The sequence below is a fragment of the Anolis sagrei genome, chromosome 1 (genome assembly GCF_037176765.1).
Source record: "Anolis sagrei isolate rAnoSag1 chromosome 1, rAnoSag1.mat, whole genome shotgun sequence".
NCBI classification, from domain to species: Eukaryota; Metazoa; Chordata; class Lepidosauria; order Squamata; family Dactyloidae; genus Anolis; species Anolis sagrei.
Window position 1 is genome coordinate 338,511,604 of NC_090021.1, and position 12,492 is coordinate 338,524,095.

Here is a 12,492-nt window from a genome sequence, read left to right on the forward strand (position 1 = left end):
TGTAGTGCCATCGATGTTCACTGCACACTAGAATCATGTATCTCACAGTTATTGGCCCATTCACTTCTATAACATTTGAAATCACTAATGCATCATGTACAGTATGGACCCAGACTTTGCAAACTCTATTGAAATAATGGACTCAAGCTCAAGAATGTCACCGACTTGTATTGGAGGACATAGAAAATGCTTGCAGAGGGCATATTTTGGTCAGACATGGACAAATGAAACTGTAGATACCAAGTCTGCAGACATGGGGGTCATACTGCAACCCCATAGATAACTCCATACATTATCTATCCTTGGTACCATGGTAGGTTTTGGAGATGACTCAGCCAGGAAGAGAAAACTTAGCCTCAGCTGCTCTCCTTCTAGTTGCAGATTTTTCCAAATCCTTTCCCCTGTTGTCCCATAATCCTCAGACTCCATCAAGCTTTTATTTGCCCCAATTTGCCAATTGATAGTCTCCTGATTGTACTTTTGCATATATTTAAGTGGAATCTCTTTTCCTGTAGTTTGAATCGATTGCTCCATTGTGTCCTGGTCTCTGAGGCAGCAGGAAGAAAGTTTGCCCCCTCCTCAATGGGACCGCCTTTCAAATATTTCAACATGGCTCTCCTGTCTATCTCTCAACTTTCTCTTCTCCAAGCTAAACATCCCCAAATCTCTAAGCCACCGGTCAGAGGGATTAATGGTCTCCTGACCTTTGACCATTTCGGTCTCACTTCTCTGGACACATTCAAACTTGTCCATCTCCTTGAATTGTGGGGCCCAGAACTGGACACCATGTTTTTCCAAGTGAGTCTGGTGAAGAACCTGATGAATTCTGAAAGCTTGAATGACATAGTTTGTGCATTTTTGTTCACCAATACAGGCACTGTGCCTTTGTGGATTTAGTTGCCCTATGCATGTGTCAATTACTAACAGGATTCCAATTCAGTGGGCAACAAAAGGGCATAATGTTGGTATGCCCTGGACCTAAAGAAACTCAGAATGAAAACTTAAGCGCAGACTTCAAATCCTGTAGTAAAGTGTAGTTTTTTGATTTTGAACCAAACAACTATCCTTTCATAGAATCATAGAATCAAAGAGTTGGAAGAGACCTCATGGGCCATCCAGTCCAACCCCATTCTGCCAAGAAGCAGGAATATTGCATTCAAATCACCCCTGACAGATGGCCATCCAGCCTCTGTTTAAAAACTTCCAAAGAAGGAGCCTCCACCACACTCTGGGGCAGAGAGTTCCACTGCCGAACAGCTCTCACAGTCAGGAAGTTCTTCCTCATGTTCAGATGGAATCTCCTTTCTTGTAGTTTGAAGCCATTGTTTCGCATCCTAGTCTCCAGGGAAGCAGAAAGGAAGCTTGCTCCCTCCTCTCTGTGGCTTCCTCTCACATATTTATAGATGGCTATCATATCTCCTCTCAGCCTTCTCTTCTTCAGGCTAAACATGCCCAGCTCCTTAAGCCGCTGCTCATAGGGCTTGTTCTCCAGACCCTTGATCCTTTTGTGTTGTTGAAGGCTTTCATGGTCGGAATCACTGGGTTACTGTGAGTTTTCTGGACTGTATGGCCATGTTCCAGAAGCATTCTTCAAATGCCTTGAAAGAGCTCTCCAGCTACTGCAAAGATAACCACCTGAAGCCTAACCCTGCCAAGACACAAGTGTGTGCTTTCCACCTACGCAACTGAAGACAACAGGAAATTGAAAGTCACCTGGGAAGGTCAAGAGCTTGAACATTGTTTCCATCCTAAATATCTTGGTATCACCTTAGATCGAACACTAGCATATAGTAAACACTGCTTGAACACCAAGCACAACCTAGCTGCACGCAATAACATCCTGCGGAAACATGGGGTGCAGACCCAAAATTAATAAGAACATCAGGCCTAGCCTTGTCGTACTCAACTGCCGAGTATGCCTGCCCAGTTTGGTATAAGTCTGCCAATGCAAAGCAGATGAACATAGCATTGAATGAAACATGCGGAATAATCACAGGGTGTCTTAAACCTACACCTGTTGATAAACTCTACAAGCTAGCTGGCATTGCTCCTCATGATGTGCGATGGGACGTTGTTGCTAAATGTGAGAGAAATAAGATTGAACCCTGTGAAAGCCACCACTACAAGGCTACCAGCCTTCTCCCAGTAGACTCAAATCAAGGAAAAGCTTTATGAGTACTACCACTCCTCTTGGCGTCCCCCCAGCAACAGTAAGGGTATCCCTCTGGGCAGCTAGACCAGGAAATCCCATCTGGATGGCCCCCCCAAGAGTCTTCCTCGTGGGGCAAATGAAGAATGGGCAACTTGGAAGTCCCTGAACAGACTCAGAAGTGGAGTGGGCAGATCAAAAGACAACCTGGCAAAATGGCACTACCTAAAAGAATCCCACACCTTGTGTGACCGTGGAGCAGAACAGACAACTCCGCATCAGTATGCTCGTCCACTAAGCCCTGCCTCATGTACAGAGGAGGAATTCTTGGAGGCTACAGACAATGCCATTGCTGTTGCTCGTTTTTGGTCAAAGGATATTTAGCCACCCGCGCTCCTTCTATTTTTATCAGTTTGATACTAATTTATGCAATTCTTTTGATACGAAATAATAAGAAGCATTCTCTCCTGATGTTTTGCCCACATCTATGGCAAATTGGCAGGCATCCTCAGGAGTTGTGATGTCTCTTGGAAACCATCCTTTCGCATTTAGCAAAAGAAGGGTGCAGAAGCCTGAAGACACAATGGTGATGTTGAAGATGATAATCAAGTTTACCATGAGTTTATTTATTTTATTTATTTATTTGCAATATTTATGGCCCGCCTTTCTCAGCCATATGGCGACTCAAGGCGGGTTACAGATTGGCACAGTTCAGCGTCAGGCATTCACTGCGCCCCCTAACCTCCGCAAAGGTGGAGGACCCATTAAGATGGTCCGCCCCAGGAGGCTTATGGATCCGAACGGATTCCTGATGGCTCTTGGGGATTTTCCCGCCACCTCGGTAGGTGACCATGTCGAGGCCTTGGTCGCTCTCTGGAATGGGGAGATGACCAGGGCAATTGACAGGATCGCTCCGGAACGTCCCCTCTCAAGTAACCGAGCTAAACCAGCTCCTTGGTTCACTGAGGAGCTGGCAGCGATGAAGCGAAGGAAGAGGGAACTAGAGAGCGTGTGGCGCTCGGACCCAAGCGAGCCAAATCGAGCACGGTTTGTGTCCTTTTTAAGGGCATATGCCGCAGCAATAAAAGCCGCAAAGAAGACTTTCTTTGCGGCTACTATTGCGTCTGCAAAAAACCGTCCGGCGGAGTTGTTTCGGATTGTCAGAGGTCTTTTAACTCCCCCTACCTCAGGTGGGAGCCCTGACAACTTGGACACGCGCTGTGAAGCATTTGCTCGGTTCTTTGCAGACAAAGTCGCTTTGATCCGTTCTGGGCTGGACGCCACATTAAATGCAGTCTCTGTGGATGTGACACAAGCACCTGCTTGTCCTATTTTGATGGATTCTTTTCAGTTTGTGAAACCCGAGGATGTGGACAAGATACTTGGAGGAATGAGGCCCACCACGTCCATCCTAGACCCCTGCCCATCCTGGCTTCTGAAAGAGGCCAGAGGGGGATTGGCTGAGTGGGTAACGGTGGTGGTTAATGCCTCCCTTCGGGAAGGCACGATTCCAGCGAGCCTAAAACAGGCTATTATAAAGCTGCTGTTGAAGAAACCATCACTGGACCCCACTAAATTGGACAACTTTCGGCCTGTTTCCAATCTTCCCTTCTTGGGCAAAGTCATGGAAAGCGTGGTGGCCTCACAACTCCAGGTATTCTTGAGAGACACGGATTATCTGGATCTGGCACAGTCTGGCTTCAGACCGGGACATGGTACCGAGACGGTCTTGGTCGCCTTAGTGGATGATCTCCGCCGGGAGCTAGACAGGGGGAGTGTGTCCCTGTTGGTGCTCCTGGACCTCTCAGCGGCCTTCGATACCGTCGACCACGGTATTCTTCTGGGACGCCTTGCAGAGATGGGCCTTGGGGGCACCGCTTTGCGGTGGCTCCAGTCATTTCTGGAGGGTCGCACCCAGAAGGTGTTATTGGGGGACTCCTGCTCAACACCACAGCCTTTGATCTGTGGTGTTCCTCAGGGCTCCATACTGTCCCCCATGCTGTTTAACATCTACATGAAGCCGCTGGGTGAGATCATCCGGAGTTTCGGGGTGCGGTGTCACCTGTACGCAGATGACGTCCAACTCTGTCACTCCTTCCCACCTGCTACTAAGGAGGCTGTCGAAGTCCTGAACCGGTGCCTGGCCGCTGTGACGGTCTGGATGAGGGCGAACAAACTGAAATTAAATCCAGACAAGACAGAGGTACTCCTGGTCAGTCGTAAGGCCGAACAGGGTATAGGGTTACAGCCTGTGCTGGACGGGGTCGCACTCCCCTTGAAGGCGCAGGTTCGCAGCTTGGGTGTGACCCTGGACTCATCGCTGAGCCTGGATCCCCAGGTTTCAGCGGTGGCCAGGGGAGCATTTGCACAGCTTCGGCTCGTGCGCCAGCTGCGCCCGTATCTTGGGAAGTCTGACTTGGCCACGGTGGTACACGCTTTGGTCACATCCCGCCTCGACTACTGCAACGCTCTCTACGTGGGGCTGCCCTTGAAGACGGCCCGGAAGCTCCAGCTAGTCCAGCGCGCGGCAGCCATGTTGTTAACCGGAGCGGGACGCAGGGAGCACACAACGCCCTTGCTGTCCCAGCTCCACTGGCTGCCGATCAGCTACCCGGCCCAATTCAAGGTGCTGGTGCTAACCTACAAAGCCCTAAACAGTTCCGGCCCAAAATACCTTGAGTACCGCATCTCGGCCTACGAGCCCACGAGGACCTTGAGATCATCCGGGGAGGCCCTTCTCTCGGTCCCGCCTGCCTCACAGGCACGCTTGGCGGGGACTAGAGAGCGGGCCTTCTCGGTGGTGGCCCCCCGGCTGTGGAACTCCCTCCCTGCTGAAATTAGACAGGCGCCCTCCCTCATGGCCTTCCGTAAGGGCCTGAAAACCTGGCTCTTCGAAAAGGCCTTCAATTAAGTGCTATATTTTGGAATGACCACCGGAATGGCTATGACGACGAGACTGATTATGACCCAAACAAGACGAAGCGGATTTTTAGTTTAATTAGCTGTGTGTTAGTAAGATGTGTGTTATGATCCTGATTTACTGTAACTGTTGTCTTTATGTTCTATGTTCTGTACACCGCCACGAGTCGCCTTCGGGCTGAGAGTGGCGGTTAACAAGTGCAAATAATAAATAATAAATAAATAAATAAATAAATAAATGTGCAATTAAAAACAATCAATATAAAACAGATATTTTATTTTTGTTGTGTTAGGTCAACCAGTCAATTATATTACATTTCTAATAGAACAAAGCAAAGAAACAGACAAAATACAACATTTGTAAATTTGGTAGTTGATTAAATATCCTTTGACCAGTAGCTGGCCACTTGGAGTGCTTCTGGTGTTGCTGCAAGGAGGTCTTCCATTGTGCATGTGGCAGGGCTCAGGTTGCATTGCAGCAGGTGGTCAGTGGTTTGCTCCTCTCCACACTCACATGTCGAGGATTCCACTTTGTAGCCCCATTTCTGAAGGTTGGCTCTGCATCTCGTGGTGCCAGAGCACAGTCTGTTCAGTGCCTTCCAAGTCGCCCAGTCCTCTGTGTGCCCAGGGGGGAGCCTCTCATTTGGTATCAGCCATTGGTTGAGGTTCTGGGTTTGAGCCTGCCACTTTTGGACTCTCGCTTGCTGAGGTGTTCCAGCGAGTGTCTCTGTGGATCTTAGAAAACTATTTCTAGATTTAAGTCGTTGACGTGCTGGCTGATACCCAAACAGGGGATGAGCTGGAGATGTCTCTGCCTTGGTCCTTTCACTATTGGCTGCTACTTCCTGGCGGATGTCAGCCTAAGCAATGTAATTTCTCCAGTGGTGTAGGGCGCAGACACCCCGTGATAATGCGGCATGTCTCATTAAGAGCCACATCCACTGTTTTAGCGTGGTGAGATGTGTTCCACTCTGGGCATGCATACTCAGCAGCAGAGTAACACAGCGCAAGGGCAGATGTCTTCACTGTATCTGGTTGTGATCCCCAGGTTGTGCCAGTCAGCTTTCGTATGATATTGTTTCTAGCACCCACTTTTTAATATATGTTTTTTATAAAACATATATAAAAACCATTAAAGCATATAATCATTGGTGTCATCCTGTTAAAAACATTATCCAGTAACATCGTCTGGCCATTCCATGTTCATCATTCATAGTTCCGTGTTATCTATTTTAATTTCATTTATTATATCCCAGCAGTACAGGATCCAAGGTGAGAACCTCATGAATGCTAGAGACATCTCTCCTACAATGCAAAAAAGCATGGAAAGTAAACAAAAGGAACAAAGAGAATGTCTAGGCATAGCAAAGCTATTTCTTTTGTTTTAAATCTCATTGTAACTGAGACATGCATCTTCCACAAAGTAGATGCTATTTTCCATCATCAGGAATGCCCAAATGGAATGCAACCCTTTGAATAACAGTTTCCTCACTACTTGATTCAAGCTCCTCTGTAATTCTGGGAGGAATCTTATTTGCACCAGTGGCTGATTTCAGTTGCATTTGCCGATCCTTGCTCCCTGGGTGGCATCAGCTTCTGTGTTGACCCACAAGGGCAGAGCATGCTCCATTTGACCCCACTGACTGTCCCATGCGATTTGTGTCATTGCTGCCTGTCCTTCATGCTCCACTGCACAAGGCACATCTCAAGCCTGGTAAGTCTCTCCAAAGAAAAACACACACACACCATGGAAATGATGCTACGTTGCCCTTTGCTGTAGAGATTGGTCATGCGGAATTTCTTTTCCTGCAATTTGAATCCATTGCTCCGTGTCCTAGTCTTCAGAGCAGCAGAAAACAAGTTTGCTCTCTCCTAATACGACATCCTTTAAATATGTAAACATGGTTTGTTGTAGGTTTTTTCGGGCTATATGGCCATGGTCTTGAGGCATTTTCTCCTGACGTTTCGCCTGCATCTATGGCAAGCATCCTCAGAGGTAGTGAGGTCTGTTGGAACTAGGAAAAAGGGGTTTATATATCTGTGGAATGACCAGGGTGGGACAAAGGACTCTTGTCTGCTGGAGCTAGGTGTGAATGTTTCAACTGACCACCTTGATTAGCATTTGATTGCCTGGCAGTGCCTGGAGCAAACTTTTGTTGAGGTGATTAGATGTCCTTGTTTGTTTTCTCTCTGTTGTTGTGCTGTTGTAATTTTAGAGTTTTTTAATACTGGTAGCCAGATTTTGTTCATTTTCATGGTTTCCTCCTTTCTGTTGGCTTTCATGTCGCCTTTTCTCAGCCTTCTTTTCTCTAAGCTGAACATCCCCAGCTCCCTAAACTGATACTCACTGGGATTTATAGTTTCCAAACGCGTGATCACTTTGGTTGCCCTTCTCTGGACACATTCCAGCTTGTCAATATCCTTCCTCAATTCTGGTACCCAGAACTAGACACAGTGTTATTTCTGGTGAGATCCAACCAAAACAGAATAGAGTGGTATGATGACTTCCCTCAATCAAAACATTATACTCCAAATTCATGCAGCCTATTATCACATTGGCCTTTTTAGCTGCTGAATGACACTATCAACTCACTGGTTTCTTCATCAGGCAAAGGTGTTAAATATTGTACAGGGAAGGAAAGAGACAATGTTATAGTTAATAGGCGGAAAAGGTTATTTTCAGCCTTTTATCACCCTTTGTCCCTGGGCCCCATGCAGCCAAGAAGGAAAGTGGGTGCACTGAATTCTCCCCAGACCATCTTAACTATTTATTTATTTATTTATTTATCATGTCATCCACAACCAGAACACTGTATTACATTTCTAACAGAACAAAACAAACAAACAGATAAAAAAACCCCCACAGATTTTGCAAACTTGGTAGTGGATTAAATGTCCTTTGACCACTATCTGGCCACTTGGAGTGCCTCTGGTGTTGCTGCAAGAAGGTCCTCCATCGTGCATGTGGCAGGGCTCAGGTTGCATTGCAGCAGGTGGTCAGTGGTTTGACTCAGGGCAGATTCCAATGTACATATACATGGCAAACATTCAATGCCATAGTCACACAGCATATGTAGACAGACACAGAGGCAATTTAACACTCCAGCTTTTCTTGACGGTATTCTGACCACCAGGGGAGCTATCTGTTCACCGACCACTTGTGACACTTGTTGTTGCATCCCAGTTCAAGAAACGAGACCATAAGATTAAATCCACCACACTGGACTGTAGGAAAAGCAATCCTTGTTTATTGATGAAAAATTGGTAACAAAAGAAAGGTAAATGCAAAGTCAAAAAGCCACAGAAAAACACAGCAGTCAGTAGAATCTCTGAACTTGAGCAAAATTTCAAAAGCCACAATACAAGAACCAGGAATCTGTTAGCCTTTTACTAACCGTGAACTTGATAACTAAGCCTCTGGGATTACTGGCCATGAAACACAGGAATTCTGCCAAGGCACAGCCACAGTCCCAAACGTTGCTTGATCTAAAGAGGCACCTGGCAGTAGGCCTCTTAAACCAAAGAAGCTATTCTTTGCAACGCCCCTTGACTTTGAAGTCTGGGCCTGTCTCTCCTGTAAACGATGTGACCTTCGTAGAAACTGGGAAACATTTCTGTCTCTAACTATCTGTTCTCTTCGGTCCTCATTAAAAACCCCAGGTGGAGAGATATCACGGCTAGTGATATCACGGCTAACTTCCAAAACATTTTCCTCCAGCTGTTGAGTTTCGTTTTCATCTCCGCTGACCTCTGCATCAAGAACAGATTCCACACTGTCAGGGTCAGGGAGAGCTTGCTCAGTTGGAAAAACTGTCAGAGAATCCAGTTCACACAGATCAGGATCAGGCTGAACCCCAACACTTGTGTACTTCCTCATTCTTTGCATGCTTGCTGGAGATTTTTATGGCCTTGTTAATTAGTTAGATTTGCTTCCCTGCATAAGCGGTACCTAAATTTCCTACTTGACAGGTGCAACTGTCTTTCGGGCTGCAAAGGTCGACAGTAAGCTGCACAAAATAGGCCAGAAGCTCACTCCGACCCGAGCTGGCTTCGAACTCATGACCTTTCGGTCAGTGGTGATCTTAATGCAGCTGACTCCCAGCCAGCTGTGCCATTGGCTGATTAGAAAGCTGATGGAGAACAGAAAGCTTCCACGATGAATGTAGTGCTTTTTGGTTGGCATTTTTCTGTGTGGTCAACAGTGTACATTTACACTATCGAATTAATGCAGTTTGATACTGTTATGACTCATACAATCATAGAATCAAAAAGTTGGAAGAGACCTCATGGGCCATCCAGTCCAACCCCATTCTGCCAAGAAGCAGGAATATTGCATTCAAATCACCCCTGACAGATGGCCATCCAGCCTCTGTTTAAAAGCTTCCAAAGAAGGAGCCTCCACCACACTCTGGGGCAGAGAGTTCCACTGCTGAACGGCTCTCACAGTCAGCAAGTTCTTCCTCATGTTCAGATGGAATCTCCTCTCTTGTAGTTTGAAGCCATTGTTCCCTTGCGTCCTAGTCTCCAGGGAAGTAGAAAACAAGCTTGCTCCCTCCTCCCTGTGGCTTCCTCTCACATATTTATACATGGCTATCATATCCCCTCTCAGCCTTCTCTTCTTCAGGCTAAACATGCCCAGCTCCTTAAGCCGCTCCTCACAGGGCTTGTTCTCCAGACCCTTGATCATTTTAGTCGCCCTCCTCTGGGCACATTCCAGCTTGTTAATATCTCTCTTGAATTGTGGTGCCCAGAACTGGACACAATATTCCAGATGTGGTCTAACCAAAACAGAATAGAGGGGTAGCATTGCTTCCCTGGATCTAGACACTAGGCTCCTGTTGATGCAGGCCAAAATCCCATTGGCTTTTTTTGCCGCCACATCACATTGTTGGCTCATGTTTAACTTGTTGTCCACGAGGACTCCAAGATCTTTTTCACACGTGCTGCTCTCGAGCCAGGCATCGTCCCCCATTCTGTATCTTAAAGCTACGGATGAAGGTAAGAGAAGTTGTTCTTCTATATTGTGTTTATAAGTAATAAACCTGTCATATGACATCATATTTGAAGTTTCAACAACAATAACGTAATACTTGTGTATCTCCTGTTTTCCGTACCTATAATCCTGCTACGGACATATGAGAAGCTACAGGTTTTCGTGACGCAGAAATGATTTCAGCCAATTTGGGGAAGTCGATGCCTTTTGCTTGTGACTCAGCCCCATTTGGGTCACCGCCGCATCATGCACTGAATTAAACGCATGCTGTCACCAAGCGCCTCTTGCATCCTCTTTGAAAGATGGCTGCTGTGTGCCTCATCGCTCTACTAACCCTTTGCTGTGACCCTATTATCATGTGTCTGCTATTGAAATTGGCAGGATGTTTTGTCTAATTATGAGAAACTTGCCGTGGGCAGCCACGGGGTCATCAGGCCTGCATCCCAGGCCCTCTGCTGGATAATGAGCGCAAATCTGGACCAACAAGGAAAGAGTGAGGACATCATGGTGCCATTACATTGTGTGTGTGTGTGTGTAAAAACATAACTCGGAAACCACTGGATGAATTGACACAAAATTTTAACACAATACACCTTACAGTCCAATGAGTGTCAATCACTCCTAAAAACACATGCACGCACACAAAACTCCCAGCACATACACATACAGTCATATACATATATACACATGCACACATACATACATACATACATACATAGAGACACACACACACATATATAGACAAGCACACACAAATATACACATACAAATATATGCACACATATACATAAATATATATAAATATATACACACATATACGCATTTACACAAGCACACACATATACACAATATACATATACACATATAAACACAGAAATACACATTACACACATATGTACACACATATATACACCCATATATATATATACACGCAAACACACATATATACACATATACACAAACATATACACACACAAAACATATACACAGACTGGGCCACAGCAATGCATGGCAGGGGACGGCTAGTATGTAATATGCAGCTTGGATGTGATCCTGGACTCATTGTCAATCATTCTTGTTGCCATAATCTTGGGGTTTTTTTATGTTTAGCTGCAACCCGGCTTTTGCGCTGGATGACCATCTGTCGGGGGTGATTTGAATGCAATTTTCCTGCTTCTTGGCAGAATGGGGTTGGACTGGATGGCCCACGAGGTCTCTTCCAACTCTATGATTCTATGACCCCTAGTTAAGAACAGGAACCACAGGAAGTGAGATAAATCTCCCCCTCAGAAATTAACTCCTGGAAGAGTGATTATCATTGGGAAAAGGGGTCTCCACTGAAGCTTTCTCCAAATCCTTGTCTCCATAATAAGCCATATTTTCCAAAATCCAATTCTTATTGAGACAGAAAGTGTGGTGAAAACCTCTGAAAAGGAGCACAAACAGCAAAACAAACACAGCAGGAGTGTTCACCCTTCCCTATGCTAGCCAAAGCTAGTGTGTGTGTATGTGTGTGTGAATGCATGTGTGTGTGTGTGGGGAGGGGGGGGGGCTAGAATTACATTTTTAAAATGTACCTGTTCCGACTTACATACACATTCAACTTAAGAACAAACCTACAGAACCTATCTTGTTCGCAAGTTGCGGGCTACCTCTATAGAATAAAGGAGCACATCAACAAATTTCAGAAGAAAATCACCCTATGCCTTGTTGTTGTTCATTCGTTCAGTCGTCTCCGACTCTTCGTGACCTCATGGACCAGCCCACGCCAGAGCTCCCTGTCGGCCGTCACCACCCCCAGCTCCTTCAAGGTCACTCCAGTCACTTCAAGGATGCCATCCATCCATCTTGCCCTTGGTCGGCCCCTCTTCCTTTTGCCTTCCATTTTCCCCAGCATAATTCTCTTCTCTAGGCTTTGCTGTCTCCTCATGATGTGGCCAAAGGACTTCAACCTTGTCTCTAGTCTCCTTCCCTCCAATGAGCAGCCGGGCTTTATTTCCTGGAGGATGGACTGGTTGGATCTTCTCGCAGTCCAAGGCACTCTCAGAACTTTCCTCCAACACCACAGCTCAAAAGCATCTCTCTTCCTTCGCTCAGCCTTCCCTAAGGTCCAGCTCTCACATCCGTAGGTGACTACAGGGAATACCATGGCTTTGACTAGGCAATGGATCTTTGTTGCCAGTCAGATGTCTCTACTCTTCACTATTTTATCGAGACTGGACATTGCTCTCCTCCCAAGAAGGAAGCATCTTCTGATTTCCTGGCCACAGTCTGCCTCTGCACTCATCTTTGCACCTAGAAATACAAAGTCTGTCCGGCCTCCACATTTTCTCCCTAATTGGGTATTGGCTAATTATTTGTTTAAATTTATTTGAAACTAGCCGTCCCCTGCCACGCGTTGCTGTGGCCCACTCTGGTAGTTATGGGGGTT